This window comes from Protomyctophum parallelum (assembly GCF_964188405.1).
Source record: "Protomyctophum parallelum genome assembly, chromosome: 2".
In the NCBI taxonomy this organism is placed as follows: Eukaryota; Metazoa; Chordata; class Actinopteri; order Myctophiformes; family Myctophidae; genus Protomyctophum; species Protomyctophum parallelum.
The window spans coordinates 14,420,873-14,433,113 of NC_139699.1; positions in this window are offsets into that span (position 1 = coordinate 14,420,873).

The window sequence follows — 12,241 nt, forward strand, 5'->3', positions numbered from 1 at the left end:
AAAGTGATGGTAACATACTTTGCAGTGTGATCATCTGGGACTGGGTGTGTGTGTATGTGTGTGTGTGTGTGTGTGTGTGTGTGTGTGTGTGTGTGTGTGTGTGTGTGTGTGTGTGTGTGTGTGTGTGTGTGTGCGTGCGTGCGTGCGTGCGTGCGTGTGTGCGTGCGTGCAGGAGATAGGCTCCTGCCCCTATGGGCCTCATGGCTACAGAAACAGGAGATAGGCTCCTGCCCTATGGGCCTCATGGCTACAGAAACAGGAGATAGGCTCCTGCCCCTATGGGCCTCATGGCTACAGAAACAGGACATAGGCTCCTGCCCTATGGGCCTCATGGCTACAGAAACAGGAGATAGGCTCCTGCCCTATGGGCCTCATGGCTACAGAAACAGGAGATAGGCTCCTGCCCCTATGGGCCTCATGGCTACAGAAACAGGAGATAGGCTCCTGCCCTATGGGCCTCATGGCTACAGAAACAGGAGATAGGCTCCTGCCCCTATGGGCCTCATGGCTACAGAAACAGGAGATAGGCTCCTGCCCCTATGGGCCTCATGGCTACAGAAACAGGAGATAGGCTCCTGCCCCTATGGGCCTCATGGCTCGGCAAGGCTACTTAGATCAGCGGAGCCGCCTGTCAGGATTCCCGGTCTAGGTCTGTACTACGAGCGCAAACTATGCAACCTGCAACGTTGTGCAAATGTGCGATGGAACCTAATCGCCTCCATTCTCTTGCTATATATAGGCCTATATCCTGTACACTGCATTGTTCGTGTGTGTAACCTTCAGCATAAGCCTATGATGGTCTGGTCATATTGCAATAAAGGGCTTCTATCTCTTCATTAGACCATGTGTGACATCATTACGCGTCGCTGTGTAATAATGCCTTCTCCTTCCTTCTCGTATGCCAAATAGCAGCTTCTTCATGATCCAACAACGGTATACTAGGCTACATTCACACCTGCAGTGATCCGCACTCTGCTGCGTTTTGAAGCGAAGTGAAACCCCTGTTTTTGGCGGAGTAGAAATGCGATTCTTTGGTGCGCATTAGGATTCGAATGAGGCTTCACCACCTGCCAAACGAAGCTCACTTTCCGACAATAACGCAGCAGGATTCATTTTAATCGCAGTAAAGATTTCTGGTGTGAATGCGACCTTATAGACTACGGATAAGCGGTTGAAGAAGGATGGATGGATGGATGTGTGGTGACTTTGGTGTCAGACTTCACGATATATTTAGGGTGCGTTCGGATATATAGACACACTGAGCGCACTCCCAATATACAAGCGAGTGCGCTCCCGCCTCCCGGTGCACATTTCCGAACTAACGCACCCACAAGAACCATTATTTCAGGGCGTGCTTCTTTGGAGACAAAGCGTTTGTTTACGTTTGTTCAGGTGACATCATCGTCTCTGGGCTGTAATTAATCATTGTCTCCTTTATTCTCACTAATTAGACACTTCTGTCACCCAGGTCTCTCACACACACACACACACACACACACACACACACACACATACATACACACACACACGCACATATGCACACACGCACGCACACACACGGGTGGACAATGTTCACTAATTAACGCACCTGCTAATTACCATGACATGTCATTCTGAATGACGTGTAAAATTAACTTATTTTCTGCCACATATCAGTGGCAGAATATAACTAAGTATTGTACTCAAGTACAATCTCTCTCTATCTCTCTGTCTCTATCTCTCTGTGTGTGTGTGTGTGTGTGTGTGTGTGTGTGTGTCCCTCTCGGTGTGCCTTCATGTGTGCGCGTGCGTGCGTGCGTGCACACCCAACCAGGGTCAATCTTCCTTGAGGGGGCGGTCTCTGGATGAGAACTCTGTATTTAGTGGAGACAGCACTGACAGCAGATCTACAAGACTACGTCACAATGCGCTATAATAGGCTACATTCTTCTGCTTATTATTGACCTGAGCTTGTAGATCAGATATCGTATCATTGGCATGAGCTTGTAGATCAGATATATTATTATTTGCATGAGCTTGTAGATCAGATATATATATAAAAATAATGTAGAGGGTTATTCCAGCATCTCTCTAAGCTGAGGGGTAAAGGTTTCATTTTCCGTGTGTGTGTGTGCGTGTGTGGGTGCGTGCGTGCGTGTGAGTGTGCGTGCGTGCATGCGTGCCGGGGGAAAGGGGGGAGGGGGGTTGGTTGGGGACTTGTACAAAATAAATGGGGTGGTGTCTCCTGCTTGCTCGCCATCATTCAAGCTAAAGTTAAACAACCATAAAGACGGCGACGCGGGGGGGTGGGGGGGTGGGGGGGTTGACCTTCGGGGGTTAACCGAGCAGCTAGAGCCAATGATGTGTGTAGAGGTGTCGTCGCCCCCCCCACCCCCCCCCACCCCCCCCCCCCACGGCGCGCCACGCCGTAGATAAGAGATGATGATAAAAGATGTCTCAGCAGCGCCGGAAAACATCCGTACGTCATTTTATGGCGTGACATATTATATTATTATTATATTATATTATTATGGTGTGACATATTATATTATATTATGAGAGCCGGAGATTTCTCCTCCTCCTCCGCCGATCTGCTCAAAGGCTTTATCGGCGTCAATACAGCATGTCGGGGATGCAGGGGGAAATACCTTGCATGTCCTAAACCCTATTTTATTTTATTATTATTATTATTAATATTTTTTATTTTTATTTTTATTTTTATTTTTATTTTTATTTTTATTTTTATTTTTATTTTTATTTTTATTTTTATTTTTATTTTTATTTTTATTTTTATTTTTATTTTTATTTTTATTTTTATTTTTATTTTTATTTTTATTTTTATTAATAAAAATATATATTTTTGTTCTTTAATTTTTTATTTATTAATAGTAGTAGTAGTATTTACAAACAAACATTTAAAAGTATAGTTCATATAAAGTAGCAGATACCATACTAACTCACCATGTGTGCTTGTAGATCTGCTATCTTACTCTCTTGTGTGATAAAAGTTATTATAAGGCAGTTCAAACCTTTTCCTGTCAAGGCTCTTTAATTATTCTCCTTTTGAGCCTTGGACCACCATTTGAGCCACGGACCACCATTTGAGCCACGGACCACCATTTCAGCCACGGACCACCATTTCAGCCACGGACCACCATTTCAGCCTTGGACCACCATTTGAGCCACGGACCACCATTTCAGCCACGGACCACCATTTGAGCCTTGGACCACCATTTGAGCCACGGACCACCATTTCAGCCACGGACCACCATTTGAGCCACGGACCACCATTTCAGCCACGGACCACCATTTGAGCCTTGGACCACCATTTGAGCCTTGGACCACCATTTCAGCCACGGACCACCATTTGAGCCTCATATTTTGTTATCGTTGGATAAGATCTTGTCCACAATTCAGAGCCGTATAACTAGCGTTACGCAGACAACGCAATTGCGTTTGAGGCCCAGATGTATTTGGGGCACACGGCTGCACCCACCAGTGCCGTCAGGAAAATACAATTATAAATACATACAGAGATGCAATGACAATTGAGTTGACCAAAGTTTGTACGGTTTTGCGGAGGCCGGTGGTGGCTTCTGCTATAGCTGTGTGCTAGCAGCAGACGGAGGCTAGCAGCAGACGAGACCGCGGCCATATTACCATAAGTTAATGGCAAGGTGCTAACAAGGTGCAACTTCCCATTGGCAGCCCATTCATCCAAACAGAAAAGTCCTATATCTGATTGTATTACACAACGTCAAACTCACCAACAATGCAAGTTGCAACTGTAGGAAAAGCTTGAATTATCCTCTTTTATATCCTCAAAGTGTCTGTTTCATAAAAGGTCCTTGCAGGTGAATAATCTTCTAAGTGTTGCCGTTTAGGGGGGTGCTGATATAACGAAGTGGTGAGTGTGGACCACTGAAGTAAGCCGTTGATTTGAGAAAAAACTAAACAAAACAGAAAACGGAGATGTAAGACAGACAGACAGACAGACAGACAGACAGGCAAGAAGGCGTGCGTGCGTGCGTGCGTGCGTGCGTGCGTGCGTGCATGCGTGCGTGTGTGCGTCGACCTTCAAACTCTCCTCTTCTAATAATACTTTTTAAATTCCTAATCTCCTCAATCTAATTATAAAACAATTAGTTGTGGTCGAGTGATTTGATTGGACAAGAGACATCGTTATGAGTGATGACACACGGTGCAATGTTTACTGTCCATGTATCATTGGCCCGTTAGTGGACGGCAGCGCAGGGCGGGTGTCACAGTCACAGCCCCGCCCCCTCGAGAGGCCCGGGAAAGAAATCCCCGTTCATTTTCCTCATAGACTTTTCAGAAAGTAGGCCTATTTATTTAAAAATGTTTACGCTCTATAGCAGGGGTGCCCACACTTTTATGACTTGAGAGCTACTGTCACAATCACAATGACCAGCTCAACAAGATCTTATCCCATTGCTGAAAACAACAGCACTGGCGTTACATACTATAAGAGAAACACACTTGGAATGGGAAATATAGAGAGAGGGAAATGGAATTCGTAGTTATTTGTATATGACTTTGTATTTGTATTGCATTTGTATTGTGTGTTTGAGCTGAAAGGCTCTTTTAATCAATCAGTCACCTTAATTCAAGTAGTTTTTTTTTTATGATATATATTTTGGGGCATGTCATGTGGTCTACCGGCAAAGCCTTTGTGATCTACTGGTAGGCCCGGGTTAACAATGGAACTTACTACAAGCTCAACAAAATAAACGATTCAGCCTTCATAATAATAATAATAATAATAATAATAATAATAATAATAATAATAATAATAATAATAATAATAATAATAACGAAACCATAGAACATACACAGCACTGGCTGTTCGGTACACATGTATTTTTTGCTAATCTGTTTACAAGCCTTACACACACACGCACGCACACACACACGCACGCACGCACGCACACGCTCGGCTCGCTCACACACACACACACACACACACACACACACACACACACACACACACACACACACACACACACACACACACACACACACACACGTGCACGTGCACGTGTGCCTCCAGGCCAGAGGGTGTCAGTGTAGTCATCCAACCATCTGCTCGTCACAGCGAGTCAACAACTCTCTCCTCCGTCTCTCGTCTCTCGTCTCATTAACATTCATAATATTCATATGCACACATTTGGCAGCAGCATCAGATCCATGAATATAATATAATGTGAGCTCATTCCGATGTTTTCCTGACCTAATAGAACATATTTCATTTGTTTTCTTGACCTAATTCACGCTTACTTTACTTCGGGACACGATTCAGTTGCCAAACCAAAGACTGCATGCTTTGTTTACAAGACTGCCCCTATGTACTGTAACTTGTTTTATGAATACAACAGAATTATGTCCATTCTGTATGGTATAATACAATTTAACTTATACAATCGGTCAGAGTCTGTTAATACAATATAATAATTGTGGCAGATCTACAAGCTCATATATACAATAATAGCAGATCTACAAGCTCATATAATAATAATAGCAGATCAACACAAGGGCACAAGTGAAAACTGTCACGAACTGTGTATTATATTGTGTAGTTGCGCTCCTAGTGTTTCTGTCTGCTCCATTTGTTGATACCTGCCTTGTCTCACCAGTCTGCTTTATAATTGTATTTCACCTGTGTCCTGTTAATGTCAGCCAATCATGTGTTGTTTGTAGTTATGTTGCACCTGTGTCTAGTTAGTCTTTCCCCGTTTCCAGACCTAAGCGGAAAACGGTTTTGCGCCGCGGACAGAAGAAGCTAGTGCGCAGCTTCTTTTTCCGGGTTTTTAGACAGCTGGTGGATGGAAAAAAAGCTCCACCTCCGCGGACGACTTGCGCGGCGGAGAGCGCTTCCGGGAAGCTGGCCGTCGCGCATGTCGTCCGCGGAAGTGGAGCTTTTTTTCCATCCACCAGCTGTCTAAAAACCCGGTTTTTCGGCTGTCCGCAGCCGAAAACGTGCGCAGCTCTTTTGATAGTGTGGCAGCACCCTTTGTGTATATTTAAGCCTCTGTGTATTCAGTGTTCACTTGTCAGTGTATAGTTTATGTTATGATGTGTCCAGCCCGTGTATGTCCTGTCAGTCAATACATCTCAATTGAACTTCATCTGCCTGCCTTCCTGTGTGGTTCTGCACTCGGGTCCAACACTTGTCTCATGCCGTGACATGGGGGCCTAACATAAGATGCTACAGTTCACCTGTATAGGGTCAAAGGTCAAAGCCTGAATATTTAGGGTCAGGGTTAGGACTGTACCGTGTCAAAGGTCAAAGCCCTAATATTTAGGGTCAGGTTCAGGACTGTACCCTGTCAAAGGTCAAAGCCCTAATATTTAGGGTCAGGGTTAGGACTGTACCCTGTCAAAGGTCAAAGCCCTAATATTTAGGGTCAGGGTCAGGACTGTACCCTGTCAAAGGTCAAAGCCCTAATATTTAGGGTCAGGGTCAGGACTGTACCCTGTCAAAGGTCAAAGCCCTAATATTTAGGGTCAGGGTCAGGACTGTACAGGTGGGTAATTGGGGAGAGGCGGTTGGGTCGTTTGCTGCACCTTTTACAAATTCCCTCCCTGCACAGAGATTCATTCATTTAATTTAAACATACTGTTTTGTGAACAATTAAGACACAAATTCTAATCTCCCATAATCCACAGTATTGTTTTTAGTTTTGGTGAAACGAGTCCGACGCAATCGGCGAGTACCGTGACCGTGTGCTTACATGCCACATGTGTCGGGCGAACATACATCTGTCTGTGGAATGAACCAGCGAAACAAACTGTTTGTTTGTTTGAATGTGAACGGACATCTTCCACCATGAATCCTCACACACAAACACGCACACACTGACACACGCACACACACTGACACACGCACACACACTGACACACACACACACGGCGCGCGCGCGCGCGCACACGCACATGCACGCACATGCGCACGCACGCGCACACACACACACACACACACACACACACCACCCCGCCCCCGCACGTATTAATAATGTCTCGTTGTCTATACGCACACCGTCCCCTTTTATCACCCCCCCCCCCCACACACACACACACACACACACACACACACCACCCCGCCCCCGCACGTATTAATAATGTCTCGTTGTCTATACGCACACCGTCCCCTTTTATCACCCCCCCCACACACACACACACACACACACACACACACACACACACACACACACACACACACACACACACACACACACACATCTCTCCTCTCTCTCTCTCTCTCTCTCTCTCTCTCTCTCTCTCTCTCTCTCTCTCTCTCTCTGTGGGTCATTTACAATCCCATAACGCATGGAGACGTCGGTTGGAATAATCCCGTGATAAATTCTGTCCCTGTGTGTGTACTGTGTGTGTGTGTGTGTGTGTGTGTGTGTGTGTATGTGTGTGTGTGTGTGTGTGTGTGTGTGTGTGTGTGTGTGTGTGTGTGGGGGGGGACACTACCTGGCTGGGTGCTGATGGGTGGAGGTGGGTGGTAGGGGGGGGGTGCCCTTCACAGCTGTCAACACAACCAATCATAAACAGCATTTATAACAATCCCAGTCGGGGGGAGGGGAGGGGGGGGGGAGCTTAGCATTGCAGAAAAGATGAAGATTGGATGGGTGATTTTTGGGTCCCCCCCCCCCCGCCCCCCCCTCCCAGGGGTGCGGTCAGAGGGCCGCGGCAAATGTGGCGTTGAAAACCCCTCCCATTAATTCATCGTCGTTTGAACGAGACACTGAATGGTTTCTGTGTGAACGCACGCACGCACACGCACGTACGCACACACGCACCAACACGTGCATGTACACATGCGCACTATACGCACACACACACGCACACACACACACACACACACACACACACACACACACACACACACACACACACACGTCTTACATCAGCTGTCATGTTGAAACCAAAACGTCTTGACTCTTCAGGAAATGTAAAATAATGTTTTCCAATTATTATTTATTAATTAATTATTACTATTATTACTATAATAACATGTTTTATTAATAATAATATAATAACATGTTCCAATTTTATAATTTAATTGAATTATTTAGTCACAAGATTTGTTTTTATAAAACACGCACGGCACCCTTTAGTTCAAGGGACCACCAGAAGCAATGTTTATTTATTTTAGTTAAATATGTACACTTTGTATTCCAAGATTTGCACATTTGCACATTTTCACGATAAAAAATAATAATACAAAAATAGCAGATCTACAAGTTCATAGCATGGCACTTTCGTGCATATATATGTTTTTTTTTTTAAGCAGGAACAATTATTTTCCAATGACAAAATAACAGAAAACAAATATATTGCATCAGCTTGGATGCAAAAAAAACTCAAGATAAAAACAAAACCTAAAGCTGGATTTCGGAGGGAAAATTGTGCATTGACATGAAAAAGGTTGAGCAAGATTAACCTAGAAACATATTTTTTCAGAAAACTGAAAAAGGATTTAGAAGGGGGGGGGGGGGGGGTCATATCACCATATCCGCCTGGGACGGGTGACGGCAGAATGCTGGGGGAGTGCTGGCGCTTTGGCATGGGGGGGGGGGGGGGGGGGGTCGGATCAGCATATGGAATGAATTCTGTACTGGGCATATATTGAGCGTGTCTTGAGTGTACAGGGTTTGATGAGGTGAGATCAACATATGGAATGTCAGAACAGGTCAGCTCCATATACGGAGATCTAAGGGTGTCAGCGGGGGCAGTGTCTTAATTGAGTGTACAGGGTTTGATGAGGGTCCATAATGGAGATCTAAGGGTTTGAGGTCAGATGTAGAGTTGCTGGCCAATATTGATTACATCAGGGATCTCCATATATGGGCATTCCCATAGTTGGGTTTAATATTGATGACATCAGGAATGGATGTCACGTGATGTCACAAGTCATGACCATATATGGAGGCGTGTGGTGCAGGATGACTGATGGACTGACGGGAAATGCAAGTTTTTATAGTGAATGCGACATCGCAAAACTAAATTTTTGAATAGCCAATTAGTATAAAATAATGATTTTAAGTTCAAATAAAATGTAAAAGGACATCGTAATGGGTTAAAGAACACGTTTCATATTGAATGATGTTACAAAGAGAATTAACAATACCATAATGTTATGATTTAACAAGAAGGATGGATCTGTGTGTGTGTGTGTGTGTGTGTGTGTGTGTGTGTGTGTGCATGCGTGCATGCGTGTGTGTTTGTGTGCGAGCGTGCGTGCGTGTGTGTGTGTGTGTGTGTGTGTGTGTGTGTGTGTGTGTGTGACAGGTGGTCCCGTGCCTGGGGGGTCCCTCAGGGTCTCGTTCACTTCAATGACAGTCAGTGTTTCTCGGGGGCTGAGTACCATTTCATTTATTTACACCACCAGGGGCTGAGTACCATTTCATTTATTTACACCACCATATTTGTCTTCCTACGGCTAATGAACACTGCAATACAACACACGCACGCACACACGCACGCACGCACGCAGGCAGGCAGGCAGGCAGGCAGGCACGCACGCACGCACACACTACTAAACCCACTGTTTGATCAACAACACATATATGTGGATCATTGACAACATCTACACACTCACAGGGTTTGGAGACATTGATTCCTTCTAAATATATATATATATATATATATATATATATATATATAGTGTAAAGGTTAGGTATGCGGTTTAGTCTAACTTGGACTCAGGGGGGTGTTCGCCTCTGCCTTGCATAGTCCCCAGTGAATAGACAAGTTGCTATCCACTGGTAACCTAACTTTGGTGTATGTATTTTAAAAGCCCCCCTTTTAAAATACATGCATACATACATACATACATACATACATACATACATACATACATACATACAAACAATCAAACAGTGACTTTAGTTAGTGTCGAGGGATCCGTTAACGAGAAGTGTGCGGACTTACCATCCAGAGCCAAGTTGTCGACATACGCTGCCCGAGCGTCTTGGGTGAACCAGCCAGTGTCACGGCTAAGTTCGAGTGTCGTTTATACAGGGCGCGGCTGACAGGTTGCGGCTGTTGCTGATTGCTAATGCGGGCGGCGGCCGCATTAGGCGCAGCTGGTGTAGGATCGCACTGGGGTAGTAGACGGCGTCTATGACACGTCCGTGGGCGTGGGCGGCGGGCGGAGCGCGTCGGCGAGGCCGGTGTTTGGCTGGTTGCCATAGGAACGCGCCCATTATTCTGGTGGTACTGTGGCAAGACTCCACAGCGTGTATGCATGAGTGGAAGGTATGGGTGCATGTTTAATGCATTAACAAAAGTGTTGGGGAAGGTGCATAGTGGGAGAAGTGCAAGAGAGCATTGAACACAACAGAGCTGAGGAAGGGACTGGGGACTCGGGAGACAGGCTTTTATACAGGGTGTCAGCACCGGGCCCAGGTGAGGAAGGGACTGGGGAGACAGGCTTTTATACTGGGCGTCAGCACCGGGCCCAGGTGAGGAAGGGACTGGGGAGACAGGCTTTTATACAGGGCGTCAGCACCGGGCCCAGGTGAGGAAGGGACTGGGGAGACAGGCTTTTATACAGGGTGTCAGCACCGGGCCCAGGTGAGGAAGGGACTGGGGAGACAGGCTTTTATACAGGGTGTCAGCACCGGGCCCAGGTGAGGAAGGGACTGGGGAGACAGGCTTTTATACAGGGCCTAGGTGCCGCCGCTTGACTGATTGTCATGACATCACAGCTCTGCTCCCCAATCCACTGCAAGACAAGGAGAACAGAAATCAGGACAGCAAAGTAGAGAAACCATAAACTAACCAAAATGAATTATAAATATAAGATATTTAAAGCTACACCAGACCACTATAAGATACCATATACCATAATACAGTACCATACACCCTAATATAGTACAATACAATATATACAGGGGGCCGTCACACATTTAATTTTGACTTTGTTGTGTACATGGTCAGGTTTGAATTAAGTTGTAAAAGAAGATTAAAAAGATGGAAAGCCACTCAATCTCCCCCCCCCCCCATACACACGCACACACACACGCGCACACACACACACACACACACACACACACACACACACACACACACACACACACACACACACACACACACACACACACACACACACACACACACACACACACACACACACACACACACACACACTGCCCTCACATTCACCCTCACACTGACTTTGAAATGACTCAGAAATATAACACATACATTCATGCATACATAAACATACATAAACAAGGACAAAACAAACAAAGCTCTGAATATAAATGTGAGTGTGCTTTCCAGAGACTATTTAGTGTCTGTATACTTTTGTTATCTCACAGGGAAATTCTATTCTCATCGCAGGCTACGAGAGAGGTAGGCCTACTATACAAATCTATGACTCTATATACTATATAGATTTATATAGCAGTCCCGTTCCGTGGCCCGGAAGTGCATTTCCCATTCGTTTTTCCCATTGATGTTTAAAAAAGTATTTATATGAAGACATTTAAGCTTCGAACAAAACCAACTCGGTGACAATGACAACTCAGGACAATGAACTATTTTTTTGGGGGGGGGACGAACAAATAATTAGAAGAAAAACCAACAAAAGTGTTGTAACCTGCGCTTTTTTTCTTCTTTCTAATTATTTGTTCGGCCCAAAAAATGTTGTTTATTGAGTTAATATTGTCACCATCCAAGTTGGAATTGTCCGAGGCTTAAATGTCTTTAAATTAATACTTTCTGAAACGTCTGTGGGAAAAATGACTTGGCTCTTCCTCCTCGTCAGGCCGGGGGTGGGACTGCAACGCTCTATACAACTCTGACTCTAAATATACTAAACACATGTATCTATGACTCTCAGATTTATTAATTACTAAACACAACTATCTATGACTCTCAGATTTATTAATTACTAAACACCTGTATCTATGACTCCCAGAGTTATTAATATACTAAACACATGTATCTATGACTCCCAGAGTTATTAATATACTAAACACAACTATCTATGACTCTCAGATTTATTAATTACTAAACACAACTATCTATGACTCCCAGATTTATTAATTACTAAACACATCTATCTATGACTCCCAGATTTATTAATTACTAAACACAACTATCTATGACTCCCAGATTTATTAATTACTAAACACATCTATCTATGACTCCCAGATTTATTAACAGTTTGACTGTTTTTTACGATTAACCCGCATTTTAATCAACCCCCCTTCACTGCCGAGAT